The sequence below is a fragment of the Dermochelys coriacea genome, chromosome 6 (assembly GCF_009764565.3).
Source record: "Dermochelys coriacea isolate rDerCor1 chromosome 6, rDerCor1.pri.v4, whole genome shotgun sequence".
Taxonomy (NCBI): domain Eukaryota; kingdom Metazoa; phylum Chordata; order Testudines; family Dermochelyidae; genus Dermochelys; species Dermochelys coriacea.
Genome location: NC_050073.1, coordinates 24363216 through 24389691, shown reverse-complemented (window position 1 = coordinate 24389691; position 26476 = coordinate 24363216). Strand labels below are relative to the sequence as shown.

The window sequence follows — 26476 nt, the reverse complement described above, 5'->3', positions numbered from 1 at the left end:
CCATTGCCATGTGTTGTTGCAGTTGCTATGGTAACAACTGAATGAATAGCAGAGGAAGTGGTGGCATAAAATCTGTGTAAACTGATAGCATGTAAGTGAAGGCTGCCTTTTGGTGGGCTTTATACATACACACACTCCTTTTGCTACACGGTTGTGCATTTTTAAAAGATATTTACTGGGCCACAAAGTATAGCATCCCTGAATTGGCCCTTTTAAAAATTATGTATTACTTGAATTGTGGTAGCATCCAGGAGCCCCAGTCACAGACCAGAGCCCCATTGTGCTAGTTGCTGTACAAAGACAGAACAAAAAGATAGACTGTACAGTCTTTGAGAGAGAGCAAGAGAAAGAGACTAAGTAAATGTACTATGTGGCATACTTTATACACCATATCTCTCTAAAAAAAAAGGAGGACTTGTAGCACCTTAGAGACTAACAAATTTATAGTGTCCAAGGTGCCACAAGTCCTCCTTTTCTTTTTGTGGATACAGACTAACACAGCTGCTACTCTGAAACATATCTCTCTGATGCCTAAACACACTGTCAACTTGGGACCAAAACAAAGGGGTTTTATTAGTCCAGAGAAAACTCATGTAATTTAAAATTAGAAATACACAATTCAGACCAGGATTTAGGGGAGCACTTGGTATCATAGGCTGTGTCAGTCTGTGAGCTAGAGAGAACCACGGGGTCTGTCAGTGTGCAGCAGCTGGAATAAAGAATCATCTTTGTATTCACTACAGCTGAGTCCTGAATCTTCTCTACCACAATAATTTAGAGAGTGATTTAAAAAAAAATAATCGACTTGATTTTGCCATCACCAACACTAAACATCACCAATGCATTATGTGGGCTTAGCACACAGACAGTCGCACTCAGCAGCTGAATCTATATACATTCTGAAATTTTCTTAATGGCTCATTTTATTTGCTGTTTGTCTTTTTCGTTGCATGCATTCAGTGAAACAGTCACAGCAGGAAAATATTTAATGCTAATTCAACCTTATATTTCTTATTTTAAATGAGACAGACAAATGGCTATAATAACTGGCTTGTTTTCAGTTATAGACTTGGCGAGCAGTGGATATTTCTGATGTATTAAGCAGCTATTTTGCTTCAAGTTGTTAGAAGAGTACCTGCCATGAGCGCAGGACAGAGGAGGAATAAACCAAGAGTAAAAAGGCAGGTGATTAGAACCACAGCAGAAGCAAACACAGCTATTAGGAATATCTAGTACTGCAGACATTTTAGTTAGTGAAAATCAACCTATGAATAATTTTCCAAAGTTGGTTCAGGGATCATTCTATTTATATTCTTCTAGTACTAACCATGGGTCTGATCATGTTTTCCTTTCTTGGATAAAACTCCCATTGACTGTAGGACTTGGATCTAGCATTTTATCAACATTATACATCCTTTTAAGAAGGTACTGCGTGCCTCAGGGATTTAGTGACATGACACAGATCCCTTCACCTCTATCCTCAAGGGATTCAAACTATGAACAAACTTCCAGAAGGGATTAGGTGAATTTGGATCCTGCCACAAACCCCCATCTTTGACAAAGCCTTTTGCCATAACAAGAATGACATTCACAACACGGATACCCCCTTCTCCCTACCCAATTTCACCCCTCCCTTTGGCCTCCCTCAAACAGAACCACAACCCTACTGCAAACAGAGCTTTAATACCTCTCAAAGGAAGAAGAGCCAGTGTCTCCATGAAGTTCATTAGGGATTATGAGACTGCTAACCACATTTACATAGAAGATGCTCTGGTCCTGAAGTGATGGATGGTGATATAAAACTCTAAAGTAGAGAAATAGATAGGTTCACCAAACATCCATCCAGTTAGTTTCAATAAAGAGTTAAAAGAATGAATTGGCATTTGAGACTGAACTACCATATGCCTCCCCAAAGGTGGTTGCTCCAAGCCAGGATAGAAGCGCTGCTTGCACTGGTACTATAAGTATTAGGTTTTCCATGTTCCCAACCTAGCACCTTCCATAATACTAAGTTCATTTAGAAACACATGGGCCAGATCCTCAGCTGGTATACATCTGTGTAGCTCCATTGAAAGTAGTGAAGCAATGCCAACTGACACCAGCAAAGGATCTGGCCAACACACTTCTAAATAGAAATCTTTTGGAGAAAAACAAAATTCTTGATAACCAGCGAAAGCTTCAAAACAATAAATCTAGATCCTCTCATTGCTGAAGCTGTTCTTTATGGAGAGCAATAGTTGAATCACAACTCATCTAGCAATTTGTTTGTTATACACACCCACACACACACACAAGCTACCTACAGTAAATAAAAGAGACAGAAAATGTAATGAAATGAAAGATAAGAGCAGGAGAAACTCTTCTTCATTCCCTTTTTATTGAAAGAGGTCTGATGTGTGTATTTATCTCGGGAAGTAAATTCAGGGCAGGATGCCAACCGTTTGCAAGCACTTCAAAGTGACTGAAAAGAAAAGATGATGAGGGTCAGGCTCCATATCTTTCATTTAAAAGGGCAATTTAAAATTCAGAGTTCAGAATTTCAATGCACAGAATTTAAAACCTTAGGCAACTCAAAATGCCTTTCGAAAACAAGTTTGCAATGGATCAAACTATTGCTCCCCCAGCCCTGCTGCTCTACTTAGAAGAATATTCTTAGAAGAGTTGGCAGATACTACATCTGCAGCATGGCAAGTTCGTGTAATAGCTTCAAACCCAGTCTCTGGTTTGTTAAATTTCTTCAGGGTTCCCAGGTTTCACTGACTTCTAGCTACAGCATAATTTGTCCAGTCATGCAAGTTACAGTAGACAGAAGACAAATGAGTTTGAAACGATTTTCAAAGATAAACTTAAACTCCTGAACTGTTTTTCGAATAACATTCATCACAGTCCTTTCTTGTTTTACAATATGCATTTTAGTCTACAGGGAGATTGTCAGTATCCTCTTTAAAAGTGCCAGTAATTGCTCAGAGACTTCTATTAGGTCTCATAGTCCAGTTCCTAAGGTTCATATTTAAATGGGACTGCCATAATTAGAGAGTTATTAACCAAACAATTTTCCTGCCTCAGTGAATGACTGAGTGAAATAGTGATGCTAGCCTTCCAATGGATCGAAACACTTCTGCACCTGCTAATTCTTCCAAGCCCACACCTGCTCCTACCTAAGTCAAGAATAGATTTACTCCCAAATTGAATGAGAGCAAGATTGAGCCATCTATTATGGACACCATTTACTGTGCTGGTTGTACAGCCTAGAAAGATATACCATGGAGATTCTGTCTGAAAATCCCAGCAGTTCTCCTGTTACACCCAAATACTACAAAGGCTGCTTAAATGAGCTGCCCCTGATGCAGTGCCTGAATGGAGTCAGTGCATAATAATGGTGATTTCTATCCTCTGCTGCAGCCCTCAAATAATCCAAGAAGGACTCTATGTACGGTAGCTGCATTTATAACCTACATATAACATTGTATTTTATGCCATTAATTTACACGAGAGAGACTCTGATACACACCAGATGTAGTCAATAGGGCTGTCTTACGAGGCAGCGCTGCTTTATCGTTTTAACATTTTCTTTCACATCAGGCAAGTGCTATTCCTACCACCCTTGTGGCTGCTTGTCATTGCTCTGGGTGATATCAGCATGTCACCACCAGAACTGCTGCAGAACGGTGAGCATATTGCAGTCTGCCTTGCCTAGTAATAAGGGATAGGCCCCCTGCAAGGCAAACAGCAGTACACTTACAGCTCAACAGCTGTTCCAGTGGTGACAGGCTGACATCACCCAGAGTGGCTGTGACAGCCAACAGAGTGGAAGCAATGAGGCTGCCCAGCACTGCAGAGAATTGGCAAAAAAAACTAGAAAGACGTAAAATCCCAAAGGCCACACTGAAGATGTCCCCTATGGATTAGCTTCCTTTTAAACAATTACAGCTACACATCTGCCATCTGTCAGCTGGGACAGGAACACTTCTTTAATGTTCCCCCTGCAGCTTCTCCTTGGCTCTCTCAGTAGGACCCCATGATCTCTATCCTCCTTCTGTCTGAGTGCCTCTACAATTTCCCACCTTCTTCCCCTTTCCTTCTCCTCCCTCCTCCTCCATTGTCTTCCCCCCCCCCCACAACACACACCTCTTTCAGCTGCAGGAAGACTTCATGTGCCTCCCTGCCTGAAAGCATAGTGCAATGTGAAAGGCTAGGCTTGGTTAACCTATTGATTCAGCTCTTCTGCTGGACATGATCGTGCCTTATGATTGACTTTCAAGCCTACAGGGAAGAAGACAAAGCAGCAAATTTACTGTGTTAGTAGGTGAATCCAGCCCAGAATCTCCAACATCACTGTCCAGATTTCACACAAATCTGTGTGCAGGGGGCCAATCTACATTCAGGAAAGACAACATCATACTATGTCCTCTGAGTTCAGGCCACATCTTTTGGCTGCCCCGAGGTCACAAGGTAATATTCTGTTTCTTAGAAAAACTAATAGACAAGCCACTGAGCAAAGCTGCAGCTTGTCATGAACAGCTTAGTGGTCAGTCAGAGCCTTGTACTTTCTGGGTTGTCCATGGAAGTTATTGAAGGCTATGTGGGCTAGACTTAGATAATTAGGCACCTAGTGGAATTTTCAAAAGCTCCTAAGGAGGTTAAGTGCCTAGCTCCCATTGATTTCAATAGTGAACTACAGTGATTTCGATGAGAGGTTGGTGCCTTCCCTGCTGAGGTGCTTTTGAAAACCCCACTAGGTGATTATCCGTATTGTTGGGCATCTAAATGCCTTTAAAAATCTGGTCCTGTGTGTTGCAGACGTTTTCAACTGCACAACAGCAACTTCTGTGCTTTACCAATAGCTATTTCAAAACCCAGATGAAAAAGAAAAGAAAAGAAAAGAAAAGAACTCTTTATGAGTAGCTGCAGGTGATTTTTACTGAGGTCAACAAATTTTGTCAAACAGGAAAACGTAGTTTGTGTGTCAGCTACAAACATGCTAATTATTTAGGCTGCATTTTCCCACATCAAGAACAATACATGTACCATCTGTGTTTTATTCAATTATGTGAAGTCATATCATGTCGCATTATTCATCTACACAGCCCATAACCTACCATTCTGAATGATCTTCAAGTAGTTCAGCAGATAATGTTAACTCCTGGTTGATATTTACTGTAAGGATTAGACAGTGACAAATATAATATCTGGGTCACAACTCAGAGCTAACAAAATGAACCTTTTGTATCAAGCAAGCAGAAAGGAGAAGCGGATTTTTCAAATGACCAACAAACAGTTCAAGATACGGTGGATTTTAAATTTCACATCTATTAGTTGTGCTATACCACTGAAGTCAGTGGGAGTTTTGCCCCCTGTCTGCAATGGGAATAGAACCCATACTTTGTATTCCATTCCATATTATACTAAGTCAGATGAGTCCTGGCAATGTCTGGAATGGTAATATAGTCTTCTGTGCTCCACTAATACTACATAAGATAACAGTCAAAATCCAGTTTGGCCATGTGAATTCACATCCATTAAAGACCAAGAATAGGGAAACAGGGGAAAGAGGTAATGATTGATTAAGAACCAGCAATAGCAGCAAGGTTCAAGGATGTATGACCCTGACCAAAATCTAAAACCAATAAATCTTGTATGATTTAAAACCCAGATGAATCATGACCCAAACCAAGAATCCAAGAATATCTGGCAGATTCCCAGAACAGAGAAAAAAAGCAATGAGGAGTGAGAAAAAAAAGTACTACAAAATCCTCAGTTATTTAGGGCATAATTGATGAAAAGAAAAAAAAGATTGGAAATTCCCCAAAAGTTGCCTTTTACCTTAATATTTATAGTGGCAACCACATTGCATGGATTATTTTACACACAACGTCTTGTCCTCTCTCTGATTTACCTGCTTTCCTCGACACATTCTGCACAGAGCTGTTTAAATAATAATTGAATATTTTACATTTAGATTTTTCCTCTCTATAATGCCCCTTCATAAAGATCACTCTAATACGACACCTACAGCATTCTCACTCCTAATCCGTTATGCACATAAAATACGCAGCTCATTACACAAACACGCAAAAGATTTGTTGTGTTTTTTTAAACAGTCATCCAGACAGACACTAGACAAGATAATACATATTACCACTTTAAGACTAAAGTTTCCTCTCAAAGATACACAGAGCTCAACTTTGGTATTCTGCTCTTCATACGTATGATTTAGATAATGGCATAGAGAGTGCACTTATAAAGTATGCAGACAATACCAAGCTGGGACGGGTTGCAAGTGCTTTGGAAGATAAGATTAAAATTCAAAATGATCTGGACAAACTGGAGAAAATGTCTGAAGTAAATAGTACAAATGCAAAGTACTCCATTTAAGAAGGAACAATCAGTTGCACAAATACAAAATGGGAAAGGACTGCCTATGAAGGAGTACTGTGGAAAGGGATCTGGGGGTCATAGTGGACCACAAGCTAAATATGAGTCAACAGTGTAACACTGTTGCAAAAAAAGAAAACTTCATTCTGGGATGTATAAGCAGGAGTGTTGTAAGCAAGACATGAGAAGTAATTCTTCCACTCTACTCTGTGTGGATTAGGCCTCAACTGGAGTATTGTGTCCAGTTCTGGGCACCAAATTTCAGGAAAGATGTGGACAAATTGGAGAAAGTCTAGAGAAGAGCAACAAAAATTATTAAAGGTCTAGAAAACATGACCTATCAGGGAAGACTGAAAAAATTGGGTTTGTTTAGTCTGGAAAAGAGAAGACTGAGAGGGGACATGATAACCGTTTTCAAGTACATAAAAGGTTGTTACAAGGAGGAGGGAGAAGAATTGTTCTTCTTAACCTCTGAAGATAGGACAAGAAGCAATGGGCTTACATTGCAGCAAGGGAGGTTTAGGCTAGACAGTAGGAAAAAGCTTTCTAACTGCCAGGGAGGTTAAGCACTGGAATAAATTGCCTAAGGAGGTTGTGGAATCTCCATCATTGGAGATTTTTAAGAGCAGGTTAGACAAACACCTGTGAGGGATGGTCTAGATAATACTTAGCCCTACCATGAGTGTAACGGACTGAACTAGAGGACCTCTCAAGGTCCCTTCCAGTCCTATGGTTCTATGCAGAACTCCCAGTGCCATCAGTGGACATTCCACACAAGTAAGAAGAGCAGAATAATGGGCTGCTGTCCTAGTGAGCAGACCTGAAAGGAGAATTTTGCCCTTTGACAACAGACAGTTACAATATCAATTGTTTTGCATAGTATCTTTCATAAATTATCTTACAAAGTGCTTTATGGAAATTAAAGCAATGTAAAAATGCAGGCAGATGGGGAAAAGAAAAAAAGAGAACTATAGACAAAGTACAAAGAAGTTTTGCAGCTGAGCTTTGAAATGAAATGGAAAGACAGACACAGATTCAGGATGGTGGATCCAAATGTCAGGAGATGCAGAGGAAATGGCTCTCATACCAATATATTGCATGGAGCAACATAAAACAAGCAAAGGCTAGGGTAGCAGGAAAGGGAGTACATTTTCCAACCTATCTTACAGATATTGTCTATAAGACTTTGGAGGGTTTTAAACAAGCAGAGGAATATTGGAATGGACCAATACTTCAAAAATGTGTTTGACTATAGTTGATAGTGATATGAAATCATGAGCCTGATTTTCTAATAGTGTAGACATACAGCTACATGCTTAACAGATGTGTGCAATTATTTCAGTTTGCACATGCAAATTGAATAAGTGTGAGTGCAAATAACTGGCTGCGTTTGCATGGGCCATGTTCCAATTGGTCATGGACTCTCATGTAAGTTAGGTACAATGAGATTTCATGTATTTTGCACATGGATTTCTGTACCTAATTTGCCTGGGTTGGCAGCAAAATGCACCAGGATTCTGTATGTAAAATGTGTAAGAGTCTGTGTGTGTGTGTGTATGAGTGAGAGAGAAAGAGGGATGGGGGCGGGGAGTTAGGACAATTATGTTACACTCAACCCTTCTGCCAAGGTTACTCAAACATACTGTGGGTTTATTGCTTTTATTCTAGATGGAATTGTTCAACAGTAAGCTTTGTTCCTATGATACCAGTGTGCAATCATGACCTACAGATATCCATTCAATTCCTCCAGTAAAAGCTGAGAGCTTTAAGTACACTTGAGACCACAGCACACTTTGAGGGTCATTATTTATCACCCTTCATCAAAGGGGAAGTGATTAATTTTTTATGACAAACAAGTCAATACAGCAAGAACACTTTTTTCTACATGCAGCAGCTGTATGAACTGCTGGGAGAAAATGAGATGACCCACTGGGTAGCAAGAAACCTTTTATTTACTTTGTGAGGAAAATGATAGTATAGGCCTCTTATTGTGTTGTAATATTTAAGGCAAAATGCAGCCAGATTTAATAGAAAGGTGACACTGAACTGCACAAGACTCAAACCATTCTTCTTCTCACAGGGCTTGTTAATAAATATCAAGAGGAAAAAATAGACTGAGAAAGATGTTCTTTGCTCGCTTACCCACTCTCACCCCCAATAAAATAGCATAATCTAAAATATGTCTAGTCAGAGTGAACAAGGGCAGTTTAATTTCATTCTTATTCAATGGGGCTTGTTGTCCTGTTTAGTAATTAACCAATTTCCTCAGCAAAAAAGCCACAGTGTAGCCATATTGCTTTTCAGAACCAATTTATCTGTACAACTCTTCCTCGCCAAACATTAGCAGAATGAAATAGTCTTTTTAAGATATCCACTTCTAGTTTAAAGGATTTCAAAAGGGGTCACTGACAGTAGCATCTGACTGAGGAGCAAATTGCTTCTCCCTCCAGTCTTGCTCGGTATCATTACTAAATGTAGGAGCAGTGACTCACTCAGAAACACTGTTTTAGTTGGCTTTAGTTACAGGTATCTGCTTTGTGATGGCTCCAAAGTGCAATGGGGCATTGGTCCAATGTGGGTTACAATCTCAGTTTGAGGCTAAAAGGGACAATGGCAGCACTGAAGACCCAACAGTGAATATTCTGGTCCCACAGATACAGGATGGGGTTGGGGATGACCCGGCCACCTAATCCCCAGAAGATCCTTATCAGATGGGTTTGGCAAGAATGGATATACTTACTGGCCCTCCAAAGGAGCAGTATGGAGAGTGGACTGACTGACCCCTCCTCATCTCCTGAACATCAGATAAGGAGAGGAGAGTAGTTGATCATCTTGTAAAAATGTCAGAAGTAAAAGAATAAATGGCAATTGAGACTCCCTCACCCAATGTTACTGGGGAGTCTTGTTTCAGAGTAGCAGCCATGTTAGTCTGTATCCGTAAAAAGAACAGGAGTACTTGTGGCACCTTAGAGACTAACAAATTTATTTGAGCATAAGCTTTCATGAGCTACAGCTCACTTCATCGGATGCATCCAGTGGAAAATATGGAGAGTCTTGGTCTCTAGTTGGGCAATGTCCTTTGGGAAGCTAGGTGGGGATAGCGCACTTATTCAGATAGAAAGCTAACAGGATTTCTGGGGCTGTAAGAATACAAATTTTATTTGTAGCCAAATACTTTTTTCCTATTACCCCAATTTCTTCCTCTCTATAGCATTTCTAACATGCCTATCTCTCAGTGATACTACAGGAGGCCTAGAGTGTGAGCTGAGAAGTGTTTTCCAGAAGCGGAAAGTGGAAAATGCTACATTCAGATTAATTCCAACCAGGTTCATTTAACATCTTAAAAATGACTCAATTTCTCAGACATCCTGCATGAGAACTGGACTGCTGCAGAAGGTTATGGGCATGGAACAGGCAGGGCCAGTGGAAATGCTGTGTTTTTCTATACTTCGCTAAAAATTACAGCATCATTCATGTGAGAAATGCCAGTTTTAATGTAGTAAACATCATTCCATTTTCATAGCAATTATGGAGTAGAATTATCACCTGTGGAATTTCATCAGTGGCAGATCTGGGACTTTCATGAAGTGATTTAATTACTAGCCAATTGGGATGAAATCCTCACTCCACTGAATTCAACAGCAAAACTCCCATTGACTTCAGTGGATATGTCTATGCTGTAACGAAAGAATATGCTTGACCTCAGGCTCAAGCCTCACCCCCCTTGCCTCTACACTACAGTTGTGCTAATCCAGGGTCCCAGGACCCTGCAGGGCTGGAAGGTCTGAGCTCAAGTTAAACCAGGACCCAGGCTCCAAGCCCTATTGCTTTTCAGCATAGATGCAACCTCGTTTGACTCGGGTCCCGGGAGTCAGAAGGAAGTATCCCACAATTCCATGGGATGACTTCCTTAGTCCTCTCTAGCCTAACAATCTGCAATCCACTCTACTGAAAATGGAAGCCATGCCCTCTTTGCAAATGGCCACAGCTCAGCTCAGTGTTAACCCATTCTCTGTGCAAGCACACTATCAGAGAGCCGCCTGGGTTTGCAATGGAGAGTGAATTGATGAAGCCTTTTGCAAAATGAGCTGCCTCTTGGTAATATACACGGTGGGCAGTAAAGTTTTCCCCCAGTGCATCACTGCCCTAAGGCTAGAGCAGCCACAATTTGGGGGGCAGGGGGTGCTATGGACTCTGTGATATGGTTACTTTGACTCAGGTCTGCACACAGCAATGTGGATGCCAGAGCCCTAGCTTTGAGCACAAGTTAGAAAAGTCTTAACACATGGTTAAAATATAACGAAGAAACTCAAGCCCGGGGTTCTCTACAGAGACAACCCGTACCTGCAGCTAGTGAGGGCAGCAGCTTCAGCAGTGTTACTGAGCATGCTCAGTCCATGTGAGCATGGACAGTACAACCCAAACAGCAAATCTGGGTGGGCACATGACCCCCCATACCCTCTCTCCATGCATTGCTTCTGGCTCCCTAACACGGGTCAGCTGATTCAAGTCCCACTAATCCTGGGTTTACCTTGCAGTGTAAACCTACCTAATGGGGCCAGGACTTCATTCTTGGCATTGACACTCTGCAGTGATCACAAGAGCACCTAAGGTATTCTAAGTGCAGAGAGGTTCCAGGCTGCAAAACCAAGGAACACTGTGTTTTAATGGTGCCCATTTAATATGAAAGAGGACTAATTGGGTATAAGCCACCATTGAAAATCCAGCAATACATTTTAGAATGTCTTGGGACCACATGTCTTAACTTGTAGCTTCAACCCGTCCTCGTCTGCTCCTCCTAATTCACAGAAGAAGTTGACAGCTTGTTAACAGCCAAATATGAACACTGAAATTCAAAAATAAGCCCATTTCACCAGACCAGACAGAGTATTCACACAATAAGTCTAATGACAATACAACCAGGTTCAAAATTATAGCTAAGAAAACCAATTCAATTGGGTTAAAAGGAAATATTTTAAGAAGGATATTGGAAAAGTGCATTTTTAGCATTCTAAATATTTTGTAACCTTGCAAGAAAATTGGTTGTATCATTTTCACACACATGTTCATTTCACAGTAGAAAATGCTGTAATCTATTTCGACGCTATGCTCTTTCTCATGGATAGGGTCCAATCCTGAATTCAGGCTACATGCTAACTTTTCATTTGTTTACATGTGTGGCAATGGCATGATAAGGATATTAGAGAACATCCGTACTTCCTGTACTATTCTTGTGTTTGGTAAATTGTTAGATATTTATGTTTACAACATACACCACTACTTAGAGTGCCATTCCACTGAACAATGTGATCAAAAACGCAGCAAAATGGTACTGGTGGGTAGGTAATTAAAAGGAGATTATTATTATTATATAAATCTCCCCTTTGTATTTTCCACTGAATGCATCCAATGAAGTGAGCTGTAGCTCACGAAAGCTTATGCTCAAATAAATTTGTTAGTCTCTAAGGTGCCACAAGTACTCCTTTTCTTTTTGCAAATACAGACTAACACAGCTGCTACTCTGAAACCTGAGATTATTTCTGTGAATCTTATATGCGGTTTGCTATTAGCGATTGTAATTTGGAGATGCTGGGTCTAAATCTGTTCTTAGATCACTTTTACAGCAGTGTAACTCCATTAATTTTAGATGAGTGCTTTCCTGATTCACAGTGAAATCAGAATCAAGTCCAAAATCTTTTTTTCCTCTTACATTTTTTCATTATATACTCCACAACAAAGTGGGCCAAATTCATGCCTAACGTAACACCACTGATGTCAATCTGGAAACTCTCCTGAAATATGAAGTGTCCAGTGCAGTTCCTATTTACTCTACTTAAAATTTTAAAGAGATTATGCTAAGCTTACTACAAATCATTGTTAAAACACACACACAAGCATAGGGATTTATAGCCTCCTTAATGACTTATCTGTAGTCTTAGTTTCATTCTAATGAAATAAAAAGGCCTCTCTGACCTTATGAACCATTTTAAATACTAAATAATGGTTACTGAAGATACCATGACCAACAAGGAAAATCACTGAGCCAATTGTCCTGGGGTTCTAAAACAAAGTCTTCAATGTATTCTTTAGAATGAAAAACTAGTGAAAAGCTCCCAATGTCCACATGAAATTTAAGGCCAATTGTTACTCATCTTTGAAAAGAAATCAGCTTGTGACTGTTAAAAAGGGGACTAGAAAATGGAAGGCATTGCAAATGCCTTCACTGAGCAGTTGCACTAGAGTAGAAAGAATAAACCTTGATCCAGGAGAGCACTCGCATAACTTTATGCTTGTGAGTAGTCATTGAGTGCTTACAGTGATACCCATATTTGTGCTTTGCTGGATCTCAAGGCCTGAAGATGGGAAATGTTTTACAGCCTTCCCCTGGATGCCAGGGCCTGCTTTCACTATAATTTTTCGGAAACAGTCTTGTTGTTAAACAAAAAAGCTGAGCAGAAATTAAGCCACAATATTTCAAAACCAGCCTTTAATTTTCCAAGTCTCAGTTTTTAGGTACCCCGCTTTTGACACCCAGGCCAAAATTCTAAGCCTAGATATGCAAATTTAAGTATGCAGTAGGATGCAGACTCTGAGTGCACCCCATTGTGGCATGAAAGGCTACTGCAGACACCCTGACTCAGTTTGTCTCTTGGGCCTTCAACACCATCCACAGCTTTCAACATGTTCAGTTGCTGAGGTGACTTAGATCTCAGGCTGAGTCACATACGGGTCCACTTCTTCTGGGGCATTAAGGTCCAAACAAAACCCCAAACGCAAAAGAATCTTGTCCCCAGTCTCAGACCAGGTACAGCCCCTCTTCCCTGAGGGCCCATCCATCCTTTCCCCACTCACTCTACCACCCCTTCTGGGCTCAGCCCTCTGCAGACTCCTGCCCTGGGCTCTAAAGAATCTTCCACTAACCTAAGACTTCTGTGGGAGTCTTTCTGCTCCTTGCATCTCTCCCCAGTTCTCCTCCAGCCTGGGAGTCACTGTGCACCAGGACCTACCACAGACCCCCAACCCACTTCCTGTAGTTCCTGTCCTCTAAACTGAGCTTTTCCAGGTCTTTTAAAAGGGCCATGTATGCCCCATTTGGTTCTGCGGCCTCATCTGGAAGGCAAATTATCCATCACAGGTGGGGATGAATCCATCACTACCTTAAAGGGTCAGTCACCCTGTGGCAGGAACCTAAATTCATATTCATAGATTCCAAGACCATAAAGGACCATTGTGATCATCTCATGTGACCTCCTGCGTAACACAGGCCACAGAATTTCCCCTAAATAATTTCTAGAGCATCTCTTTTAGAAAAACATCCAATCTTGATGTAAAATGGTCAGTGACAGAGAATCCATCACAACCCTTAGTAAATTGTTCCAATGGTTAACTACTCTCAGTCAAAACTTTACACCTTATTTCCTGTCTGAGTTCATCTAGCTTTGGCTTCCAGTCATTGGATTGTGTTATACACTTTTCTGCTTGATTGAAGAACCCATTACCAAATATTTGTTTCCAAATAGGTACTTATAGACTATAATCAAGTCACCACTTAACCTTCCCATTGTTAAGCTAAATAGATTGAGCTCCTCGACTATCACTATAATTCATGTTTTCTGAGCTTCTAATCATTCTCGTGGCTCTTCTCTGAACCCTCTCCAATTTAGCAACATCCTTCTTGAATCATGGGCACCAGAACTGGACACAGTATTCCAGCAGTGGTCATACCAATGCCAAACACAGAGGTAAAATAATCTCTCTACTCCTACTTGAGGTTCCCCGGTTGATGCAATATAAGTACATTGGTATCTAAATAAAAGGTAGCTTTATTTTCCAAGGAGCACCTGCCGCTCCTATTGATGTCAATGAGTTTTGTGGGTGCTCAACTCCTTTGAAAATCAGGCCACTTTCATTTAGATGCTGAAGTATGGATTTAGTTATCTAACCTTCAGTACCAAATTTGGAAAAAAAAATTGTCCCTAGAGCGTTGTTGCAAGATGTGCTGTGCCCTCACAGCTCCCATTAACTTTGGTGGGGACTGTAGGTGCTGAGAACTTCTGACAGTCAAGGCCTAAATGTTTAACATCATGCACCCAAAACTGAAGCACTGAAAATTAGAGGCTACTTTTGAAAATGTAGTCATAAATGTAAGCTGTTTAGTGCTGTAAGTAGCTTGTAGCAGAAGCTGGATTCTGTAAGTGTTAGGAGTTATAGAACTGTGGCCATGCTTAGGAAAACTGACTTAAGAAAGTCAAGATGGATTTGGAGAGGGAAAAAAATAAGCCATAGTACATTGTAGACAAGTCAGAGATGATCCTGAGGAAACACTTAATGTACAACAGGTCTATATCTATGCATAGCAGACCTCTTTTCCACATAGGCCAGGTTACAGGAAATTTTCTTCTCTATGGCCTCTAATCTTGTAGTCCTAAATTCAATGAACACTTTGCCAGAATTAACCAGGCCTCCAGGACACTACACACAGATTTATTCCTTTTGTCATGTATATGTTTAAGATGAGATTTTTCATCATAGGTTTGTTTTGATAAGCTCTGTATTCTTTGTCTTTCAGAATCCCAGGACTAGGGTGAAATCCTGGCTCCATCAGCTTCAATGACAAAACTCCCAGTGACCTTAATGGGGCCAGGATTTCACCCCTAGTCTCATGAGAGGTGGACTTTATAAAGTTGCATAATGGAAGTTGGGTATCTGACTCCCTTTGTCACCAGTGCAAATCCCAGCCTAGAGATGGGCCTAGACAGTACAATTGGATTGTGATCTGAAATTTCACACATTTTGTATCATGGGATCAGCTGGATTTGGGATTCAGTCCCATCTCTAGTGGCATCTGCTGTACTTCTGTGCAAATATGCCTTTTCTTATGGACAGAAATGCCCGTGTTATGTTTTGAGATGATTTTATATATTATCACATAATGAAAATCACTGACACTGAGACTCAATAATATTGTTACACATTTATTGCTTTTAATAGACTGTAAAAGGTAAACTTAAGCTTCATTTTCCTCCACTGGTTTTGATATCATGCCAACCCTCACTCCACATAATATTATTATTTTTAGAATGTTCACAACTTGCCAAACCATTAAATAAACCTTTTTAATGGTTCATAGGATACCATCTAACCTAGACATTTAGGCTCTAAATGACCATCCAGCTACAGTCCTCCCTTCTGGAGTCATATAAATGCTATTTAAATTTGATAGATGCTTTAATGTACTCAAGTTTCTTCATTTCTTGAGTCAATTGTTTCATGAGTGCAACCAAAATAATCCTTTTTATTAGTCTTGAATTCTCATAATACTAAAAGTGTTAAAGAGTTAACAAGGTCTGCAATTAGGATAGCCTGGGATATCACTAACATAACAACAACATCTTCAGTTTATGTGGTTAGCATTTCAGTTCTTTGTAAATGAAACTAAACCGAATTAAGGCTACTTTAATTCTGAATGAGAATGTCCACATAGGGGTTTAAATGCCATTTAACTAACCTGCTTTAAATGCACACCACTAGTTAATTTGGATTAATTGTCCTGCGTATCCCCGTGTAGATAAACCCTAAATTAGGCTACATCAATACTATAAGCACTACAGTGGCACAGCTGCAGGTACACCACTGTAACGTAGATGTTCCTACATCTACAGAAGAGGTTTTCTGACTGATGTAGTTAATCCACCTCTCTGAGAGGCGATAGCTAGGTCAACAGAAGAATTCTTCCATCCACCTAGTTGTGTGTACATGGGAGGTGGGTGGGGTGAGTTCTTTCTAACTACAGCGCTTGAGATGTGAAATCACAGTCCTGATGTAGCTAAATTGATCTAATTCTGAAGTGCAGAGCAGGTCATCAGAGATAAGACATTGGGAATTGTAACTGTCATGACCTAACTGAAAAGGGATTTAACTCGATTCCTTTATTACAAAAAAAAAATCCACTTTCTTGTTTTAATTAGAGATAGGCCAAAAATAATCCCCAACCTCAAATCCAAACCCATTTAATTTCAGGGAGGATTGGAACTGAATCACCAAGTCCAGTACTATCCCTACTACAGTTCTGGTTCAAGGTCAGATCCAAAATTAGAAGGAATCCTCTCGTTGGATTCAAAAATCTTGTCAGAATAATTGATTTAATGAGATTCCTAGCCCAGTTCAGTAGAAATCTCATAAAAAATTAGATAGCAAGATTTTGGTTCCTTCACATCCAAAGTGAAAGCAGTACTATAGACCTGATCCAGCTTTAGAATCGAAGACTGTTCTGAACCTGAGAAAGATCCAGCTCTGAACATGGCTTCCTCAGCTCCAGAATTAATATCAGTATAAAATGGGATGGTGTTTGAACCTGAAAACCTCCACTCATAAAGGGAAAACGGAAAACACTGCTGATTCCAAAAGGCCTAAGAGGAAGCATCCTGCCAATACTGGCTTTCAGAGAACATGCAGTTCTACCAAAATAATCAATTTGCTTTCCAGACCAGACTTGCAGAGCTGCAATTCCTGGACATTCTCTACTAAATATGCCTTACATTATTATTATTTTTAATTACTGTGATTTAGACAGAATCAAGCAACTTACGACACAGCAGAAAACAAGCCAATCATTATTTACCCTCCCATCAATTTTGAAGATTTAATTATTCCTTCTGATAAATGTGTAAAGACTTGATTCAACCAGATGCATACAACTTTCATCCCAATCCAGCAAAGCACTTAAGCAATAGCTTAACTTTAAATACACAAGTAGTACCATTAAAGAAAAGGCACTACATAAAATTAAGCATGTGCTTGAGATGATCAGAACCAGAATGTTCAGTATCTGGCAGAACTGAACCCTAAAATCAGGAAGTTACATACTTTGATAGACTATCTAAGAAAGAAGATAAGAATTCTAGTAATCTTCATGGTCAAACAACTTTTACTCTTCCCTGAAGCCTAGTAATGTTTTCCACTATAAAATGTATATAATTTATTTCAATTTTAGCTCTCCCCAAGGGAAAGCATTTCACACCAAATATTATATAAAAACTCAAAATATACCTGCTATGATTTTTTTCTAAATTAGCATGAAAATTGTAAAATATACCCACTAGCTCTAAAGCCTCTGATCTCTGAGCAAAAACAAAACTGACCAAACAATATATATACCTATTTTTCTCTGTTCTTTCACAACTAGATATCTAATTACTTATGACCTTATCCTATAGCCCCTTTCTCAAGCAAAGCTACCATTGGGCCCAATGGGAGCTTTACCTGTGTGACTGCTCCAGAGCAAGGGTACTGAAGAGTTTATCATTGCCTTGTCTCTAACATTGCAGACAGCTGTGAAAATCACCCCCTGCCTTGCATGGAACTGTGGGATGAAGTCAACTAATGGGCCCTGTCCTGCAATCACCATTTCTGTTGACTTCAACAGGAATTTGTTGTAAGGACGATAGGATCAACCCCAAAAAAAGTGACAGTAATACTACAACTTAAAATGAAAGCAATATCTATAGTTTATTTATCTTGTGTTCAGTACAATACTGAAGGTCAGCAAATCAGTATATGTTGCCGCTATCGATTGTTAACAAAGAATTAGCTAACAGACAACAAATGTGAAGGTAAAAACTGACAAATCCACACCAATCAGTGAATTACCATGGAAATAAGCATTATAGAAAGCTTGTGGGCTGGGAAGGGCTATAAGGGGAACTGTCTTCAACTATTCATGTTCAGCTGCTATTCGCTATTTATTTGTAACATTAATCTTTCATTAATCTTAATGTTGGTTACATATGGGTCTTAAGAAAGAGCACCTGTGGTATGTCGTTCAATTTAAACAGAGTATCTAAATGTTTTCTTCTAGCTGTGCTCAATTCTCTCCCACCAGAATAGCAAAGCAACTTTATTCCAAATCCAGAGCTTTTTGATCAGTCTTTCACACCAGTATACAACAGGTAACAAAGTTTCTTTTGCTTTCCCCAAGAGACATAGGTCAGTGGCCTGAACATAGTCCTGGGACTCAGGAACTCCTGAGTTCTAATCCTGACTCAGACAGTGACCTTCTTTGTAGCTTTTAGCCAAGCCACTTATGGGTTAATTTTCACAGGGGCTCAGAATGAGGGTATTTCTTCACTTATCATGGATCACCCAGGGCCGATTTAGTGTTTCTTCACTAGACCTGATAAATCGCCCGCAGATCACTCTGTCAACTCCGGTTATCCACTAGAATGAGACACATAAGGTAAGTCGACAGGAGAATTATTCACGTAACTGGAGCTGAATAACTTAGATTGACTTAGCTCTGTAGTGTAGACCAGGCCTGAATCTTTGCACTACAGACCATTCATCTCTCTCCCAGGAGAGTCGTGAGGATTAATGATTGTTTGTAAAGTGCTTTAAAGATTAAAAGTATTATGTAAGTGCTAATAATAAAAATGTTTATATTTGGGGCACTGGAACTAGTTGCTCTGTTTTGGCATGTGGCCAGAACAGCATGTGCCATCAACAGTTGAAGATGTATAGGTAGCAGCTATTGTAGGCAGCAGAAATGTCAGTAGTAGGATTGCCACCAAGAGAAAAGTTTGCATTGACAATTCTCTCCACATTTCTAATATCTTTTCTGTGCACTATCCAGTAATGGAGACACTATCTGTCAGTGATCACAATGGACATTACCTTGTGTTCATAATACCTGTGCAAGCCCCTTGCATGGCTAAAAAAGGAGAGATCACTGTGCCAGTTATTTAAATCCCTGCTCCACTAAATGGTTGGTCTTGCTTTACTGCAATAGGCATTTTTCCATTGAACTTGGTGAGCTTTATATTGGACTGCATGGTCATGCATGACAGAGATTATTTTTGATGAGTACTATGCAGCTTTTCCGTCAGGTGAACACACCTGCACAAGATCTGCAGTTGGAAAATGGATGCTATGTGCGCTCAGAAATGCAACCAGAAACTGACTAGAATCCTCAGGCTTTATTTTTTGCTGTTCTCAGTGATAAATCGCTCTTGGAAACAAGGTCCCAGTGTTTGCACAGGATTATCAGCTAACTGCTTATTATCGTCTCTGTTGCAGCTAAGTATATCTCAATAAAAAAGGACAAAGTAACAGAAGCAATTTGGTTTCAAAAATTGCTGCCAATATAATCAACTAACATGATTATTCAATAAATATTTTGCAATTTATTAATACAACCTCAGTTTTTCCATATTTTTGAAGTATTTTTTTAATTAGGTAATTAACAACTTTTCTGTTTGGGGCAACTTCTGAGTTGGGAGTACAAGGGACTATGAGCCAGATATTTCCTACATACAAACACAGGTGCTTAGGGAATTGGCTTCATCCTCTCCAGTGCGCCGGCCAGCACAACTGAGCCAAAACAGGGGCAGTAATCTCTGAGAGTGGTCAGATTCATAGATACTAAGGTCAGAAGGGACCACTCTGATCATCTAGTCCGACCTCCTGCACAGCGCAGGCCACAGAATGTCACCCACCCACTCCTATGAAAAACCTCACCCATGTCTGAGCTATTGAAGTCCTCAAATCATGGTTCAAAACTTCAAGGAGCAGAGAAGCCTCCCTCCAGTCAACCATGCCCCATGCTACAGAGGAAGGCAAAAAAACCTCCAGGGCCTCTCCAATCTGCCCTGGAGGAAAACTCCCTCCCGACCCCAAACATGGCAATCAGCCAAACCCTGAGCACATGGGCAAGATTCACCAGCCAGATACCCAGGAAAGAGTTTTCTATAGTAAATCAGATCCCATCCATCTAATATCCCATCTCAGGGGATTTGGCCTATTTACCCTGAATATTTAAAGATCAATTACTTACCAAAATCCCATTATCCCATCATACCATCTCCTCCATAAACTTATCGAGTAGAATCTTAAAACCAGATAGATCTTTTGCCCCCACTGCTTCCCTTGGAAGGTTATTCCAAAACTTCACTCCTCTGATGGTTAAAAACCTTCGTCTGATTTCAAGTCTAAACTTCCTGGTGGCCAGTTTATACCCATTTGTTCTTGTGTCCACATTGGTGCTGAGCTTAAATAATTCCTCTCCCTCGCCTATATTTATCCCTCTGATATAGTTATAGAGAGCAATCATATCTCCCCTCAACCTTCTTTTAGTTAGGCTAAACAAGCCCAGCTCCTTAAGTCTCCTTTCATAAGACAAGTTTTCCATTCCTTGGATCATCCTAGTAGCCCTTCTCTGTACCTGCTCCAGTTTGAATTCATCCTTTTTAAACATGGGAGACCAGAACTGCACAGAGTATTCTAGGTGAGGTCTCACCAGTGCCTTGTATAACGGTACTAAAACCTCCTTATCCCTACTGGAAATGCCTCTCCTGATGCATCCCAAAACCGCATTAGCTTTTTTCACAGCCATATCACATTGGCAGCTCATAGTCATCCTATGATCAACCAATACTCCAAGGTCCTTCTCCTCTTCCGTTACTTCTAATTGATGCGTCCCCAACTTATAACTAAAATTCTTGTTATTAATTCCTAAATGCATAACCTTACACTTCTCAAGTCAGGACCAGTAGCCAATTACTTCTTCCAAGAGCAATGGAAGAACAGGGAATAAATTGTGAGTCTGAGCTAAGATTCCCTTTTGGAGCATGCACACTGCTCCATATGCAGGGCTTTCTGCAAAGGGGAATACAGCACAGTTATTGGTATAGGGATTGGTATGATCTTGCATTTATGTCGAGAGATGAACAAGCTTAATTTTTATATGATAAAGATATTGGATTACTATTATGCATGCATGATAGCTACTTTTTCTCCCAGGATTGCCATTGATCTTGGAAAAACTGTTTTCCATTGTCCTCCACTGAGAGGATATCAGTGGAAGAAACTTGGTCATGTCCTATGCTCTTCTCATGCAGTCGTCTAATGTCTCATTGCAATATCCCTATTGGATTAGAGCTAGTCATTCTTTTTCTGGTAGACCACCACTGTAATTGGACTAGTTGTGAAGTTGCTATGGAATATCAGAACTTCAAAGGATCTGATACAATTATTGTTACTATCCTACCTCACTTTGTTCTGAAGCAGATTTCTGAGGGAGACGAGTTTTTGATAATCGATGCTCAACTAATCTGAATGAAAAGGGCTTTTGATTTGTCCTTCAAGCACCTCTTCCTCTCACACAAGCAGTATGATTCCCTATCTAGCTGGAGACTTTTCCTAAAAACATTAACATGTCAAAGATGACATTGCCAATGTGAGGATAAATTACCTTTGAAAGGCATGAAAGAAAGGAACTTGGTCATGTCCTATGCACTTCCTATGCACAGTGTACTTGTAATTAACATAGGAAACCCGAGACTGAAATTAGAAACAGATTTAAAACACAAAAAGAATCCACAGATCAAACAGTACAAAAGATGAGAATCCAGTGTAGAATTCTAACAGAGAACTAAATAGAATTGGCACTAGAGAGAGATCAACCTGGGTCAAAAACACAGGCCAAGCAAAATAAAGATTAGAGCATGTAATTCAACTTTACATTAACTTATTAGACAAAAAAGTGCCCTGGCAAAGTGATTCCTGCATATGGACAGTATTACTGTAGTTTTTTATTCTTAGAATATAGTATATTAGAACTGTAGTACAATACAAAAAGATGAGACAGAACCTATTAAAAGAATACTGGCTGCACAAACACAATCTTGGAAAATACTACCATATGTAGAATCCTTCATCCGAGGACCTTTAATTGTGTTCAGACATTAATGAATTGGACCCTGTAGGATATGTAAGTGATATTACATCCATTTCATAGAAGTATAAACTAAAGCACAAAGATATTGACTCTCTGAGCCTACTAATGTAACAGAGTTGAGAATATAACTCAACAGTCCTGATTTCATTCTTCATTCATTTACACACTAATTCTTTACCCATTAGGCAACATTGCCATCTTAGTAATATAGGAGGAAAAAATGGATAAGACATCAAATAAGATTTGAAATTACCTGTCCATACAGGCACTGGTTTCTGAGGTGATTATTTAACAAACAAGAGGAAAATAGAAATAAGAATGCAAAGACTGAGTAGTATATCCCAGTGAGGGACGTCCATAACTGATACACAGAAACTGAATTTGCCATTATCCATTTAATGCTCAAAGGGTTTAATAAAGGTCTTTTAAAAGAAGTTATTTATGTTTTGAAGTACCACCACATCGTAATTACAGAGCAAAATGACTATATTAACTGTGGAATCCATCCTGTCAATGGTCTAAATATTTCATACTCCAAAAACAAATCTGATTTTCTTTTCCTTATATTGCTTCTTTTTTAGAAAGGCACAAAACATTGAACCAGATCTTCAGGTGATGTAAATTAGGATAGCTGCACTGAAGATAATAGTGATTTATACCAGCTGATGATCTGGCTTGCTTTGTTGGTTTTGTTATATTTTAAAATAAACATCTGCTGCTTCTGAAACTGGAACTTCCAGGAGCAGGTCAAGAGTCAAAACAGATGCACTTGAAGCGGCAGTTTCAAATACTAAGCCACAATTTTTAAATCTAAAAATGCTAAATGACGGGCACAAAATTTGTTGGTACTAAAATAATGTCAGAGAAACTGAATGTTAGAACACAAACCTTTATTTCCTCCCTGCCCCACCCTGGCCCAGTCAATAATTCTTATTCCCACAGAGAATTCTATGCTGTTATTTTTGCTCCTTAATTTGGCAAAGATGAACAGGGAAATGTGCTGCCCCCAAAGCTATCAACAGAAGTGACAGGCGTCACATATCAGGCTGATGGCGGAAGTGTACTGGACAAGTGAAAGACAGGATGAAGTTCAGACACATATAGTATGATATTGGCCATGTATGGTTTAGCGTGGAACCCCACGGGTTTAAGCTGCTCGGATGCTAAAAACAATGCAACGTATGACCCCAGTCCTGCAAGCAACTCTTAGTGGGTATGCTCGCATGGAGCTGCTTTCAGGATCAGGGTTGTAGTGACTTTCAATTAACAGCATAAAGGGGCTGCAGTGGAATCGTAAATTTGGCCCCATCACAACAGTGAAGTGCCTAGGATGGAAAGTTGCAGTGAGGTTTGCACAGTGAATTTTATCACTATCAGATTTTACTGATAAAAACAAAAACATAATGCAATGAATTTGTATGGGCAGGGACATGTGGGAAAGGATTAATTAAATAGTAGAGATTGATCCAAGTCAATCAGGATTTCAAAGTCCTATGTCCTAAATGTCTGGGGGCTTGGATACAGGGTTTGTTTTGGACCATTGTGGAAAAAGGGGTGAACTGTGAATGCCAGATGCCAAGCCGAGTTTGGATACTGAATCTCCTGAAAATGTGGAGGTGTTTAGATCTAGGGTTTTGGTATGGTGAGATTGCGTTTTTTGATATATCAAGTTGTTCTGGAGGCATGGTCTCAGTGTCTAAAAAGTAAATAGTATAAAGGTATTTGGATGCTTTCCACTTATAGCCAAGGAGAACAGGTTAAAAAAACCCCAACAAACAACAACAACCACAGAATATTTTTCTATCAGAAAACTTTGTTTCATAGAACTAAATGTTTTGCAGGAAAATGTCCATTTCAATACAATTTTCAACTGAAAAAATGTTGAAATTCAAATGGAATATTTCATGTTGATTTTTTGTTTCATTTCTACTTCTTTGGTTTCATTACTCTGATTGTTTTGTTTTGACAAATTTTATTTATAAAATTATAAATATTTTATAGTATATACTGTTTTGACATAAAAAAATCACTTTGACATTATGAAAATGAAACATCTCAGTAAGGTTGTTTTGCTGTTTCCTAGTCAAAATATTTTGGAATTTCCATTCCACAAACTATTTTTGCATTTTCGACTTTTCAAACAGATTCAGCATGAGGTTTTTCCCAAAAATTTCAGAACTTCATGAAGGACGTAAATTCCATTTCCCAACCAGCATTATAGCCAACACATGGCTTACTATTATTTATTATTTGTATATCATTAATATCGAGGGGTCCTAACCAAAATTGGGATCTTGTCGTGCTAGGTACCAGGGACACACATGGTCTGTGTTGCAAAGAGCTTGCACTTTAAGAAGACAAAACAGACAAAGAGTGGGATAAAAAAAATTTATCATCTCCATTTTACCTTTGGTAACTGAGACACAGAGAGGTTAAGTGATTTACCCAAGGTCATACGGGGACTCTGTGACAAAACTGAAAATTGAACCCAGATCTCGACCCCCAGTCCAGAGTCCTTATCACTAAACACTTCCTCTCAGCCTCTGCAGCTGTATTTTCAAAGCAGTGCACACTGGTTTGACAGATTGCTGATGACACAAATGGGAACAGTTGCTAAATCTCTGTTTACTGCCTTGAAAATTCAAAGCCTTTGAGTCTATAGATAACCATGTACATTCTACCCAGCAAAACTGCAAAAGTCTACAGAGTTATGGACAAGTAGGTCTGTAATGCATTATTAGATCTTTTGAAATGCTCAGTGGGTTCTGACTTCTAAAGTACGTAGACACAAATACTCAGAAATGCACTACTCTTGGACTCTATTATTGCCCTGCTACCTAAGCCTGCTTGACCTTCCACAGCAGACAGAGTCAGCAGAAAAGCCATGACAAGCATCAAGAGGTTTGCCAAGAAACAGAGAATTTATTTCACTGTTAAACACTATTTAATCTCTGAGCAATCTCTAGTTGTTCTCTGATGCTGTTTATACACCAAGGGTATTGTATGTACGTAGAATTTATGACTCTTGTAACCTGAAGCTGCAAAATATTGCTGCATGAAAACCACAAGCTTGGGTTCACCTTTTTCAGCAAGCTTTGACCGAGAGTTCAGTTCACATACATTTGCCCACTATGAGGTTCGCTTAAAGTTCTGAAGTCACCTAAAAATCATACGAACAGCCATACTGGATCAGACAAATAGTCCCTCTAGCCCAGTATCCTTCCGACAGTGCCAGATGCTTCAGAGGGAGCAAACAGAACAGGGTAGTGTATATAGTGATCCATCTCCTGTTGTCCAGTCCCAGCTTCTAGAAGTCAGAGGTTAAGGGACACACAGAGCATGGGGTTGTATCACTGACTATCTTGGCTAATAACCATTGATGGTTCTATCCTACATGGACTTATCTAAGTCCTTTTTGAACCCAGTTATACTTTTGGCCTTCATGATATCCCCTGGCAATGAGTTCCACAGGTTGACTGTGCATTCTGTGAAGAACTTTTTTATGTTTGTTTTAAACCCGTTGCCTATTAATTTCATGGGGTGATCCCTTGTTTGTGTGCTATATGAAGGGTTAAATAACTTTCTTTTCACTTTCTCCACACCATTCATGATTTTATAGGCTTCTATCATATCCCCACTTACTCATCTCTTTTCCAACCTGAACAGTTCCAGACTTTTTGATCTCTTTTCATGGGGAAGCTATTCGCTACCCCTAATAATTTTTGCTGCCCTTCTCTGTGCTTTTTCTAATTCTAATATTTTTGAGGTGAGGCAACCAGAACTGGATGCAGTATTCAAGGTGCGGGTATACCATGGATTTATATAGTGTCATTATGATATTTTGTCTTCTTATCTAGTCTTTTCCTAATTGTTCCTAACATTGTGTTAGTTTTTGTGACTGCTGCTACAGATTGAGGAGATGGTTTTTCAGAGAATTATCCATGATACTATTAAAGAAAGAGAACTTGAAGTTAACAGCTAATTTAGAGCCCATCATTTTGCATGAATAGTTGGGATTATGTTTTCCAATCAACATTGAATTTCATCTGTCATTTTCCTGCCCAGTTGCTTGGTTCTGCAAGATCCCTTTGTAACTTTTCACAGTCATCTTTGGAGTTAACTATCTCAAGTAATTTTGTATTGTCTGCATACTTTGCCTCCTCCATGTTCATCCCCTTTTCCACATCATTTATGAATATTTTGAACTCTACTGGTCCCAGGACAGATCTTTGGGAGACACTGCTATTTACCTCTCTCCACTGTGAGAACTGAACATTTATTCATATTCTTTGTTTCCTATCTTTTAACCAATTACTAACCCATGAGAAGACCTTCCCTCTTATCCTATGACTCCTTACTTTGCTTAAGAGT

At 39.6% G+C, this 26476-nt stretch overlaps 1 protein-coding gene and 1 long non-coding RNA gene across 7 annotated transcripts in view; one reads left to right on the top strand and one right to left on the bottom strand.

The window, feature by feature from the left end:
• KCNC1 (potassium voltage-gated channel subfamily C member 1) overlaps positions 1–26476 on the top strand; it is a 157038-nt gene that overhangs the window by 33336 nt on the left and 97226 nt on the right. The window lies entirely within an intron of this gene.
• LOC119858064 overlaps positions 1–26476 on the bottom strand; it is a 108354-nt gene that overhangs the window by 24083 nt on the left and 57795 nt on the right. The window contains exon 1 of one of the 4 annotated variants that reach the window (XR_006282360.1): positions 13297–13406. The exons of 2 other annotated variants lie outside the window; for them this stretch is intronic. This is a non-coding gene — a long non-coding RNA (uncharacterized LOC119858064). Of the gene's footprint in view, positions 1–12974; positions 13179–13296; positions 13407–26476 lie in introns of those variants that run through there. One more of the 4 variants, XR_006282358.1, reaches the window with a different exon arrangement.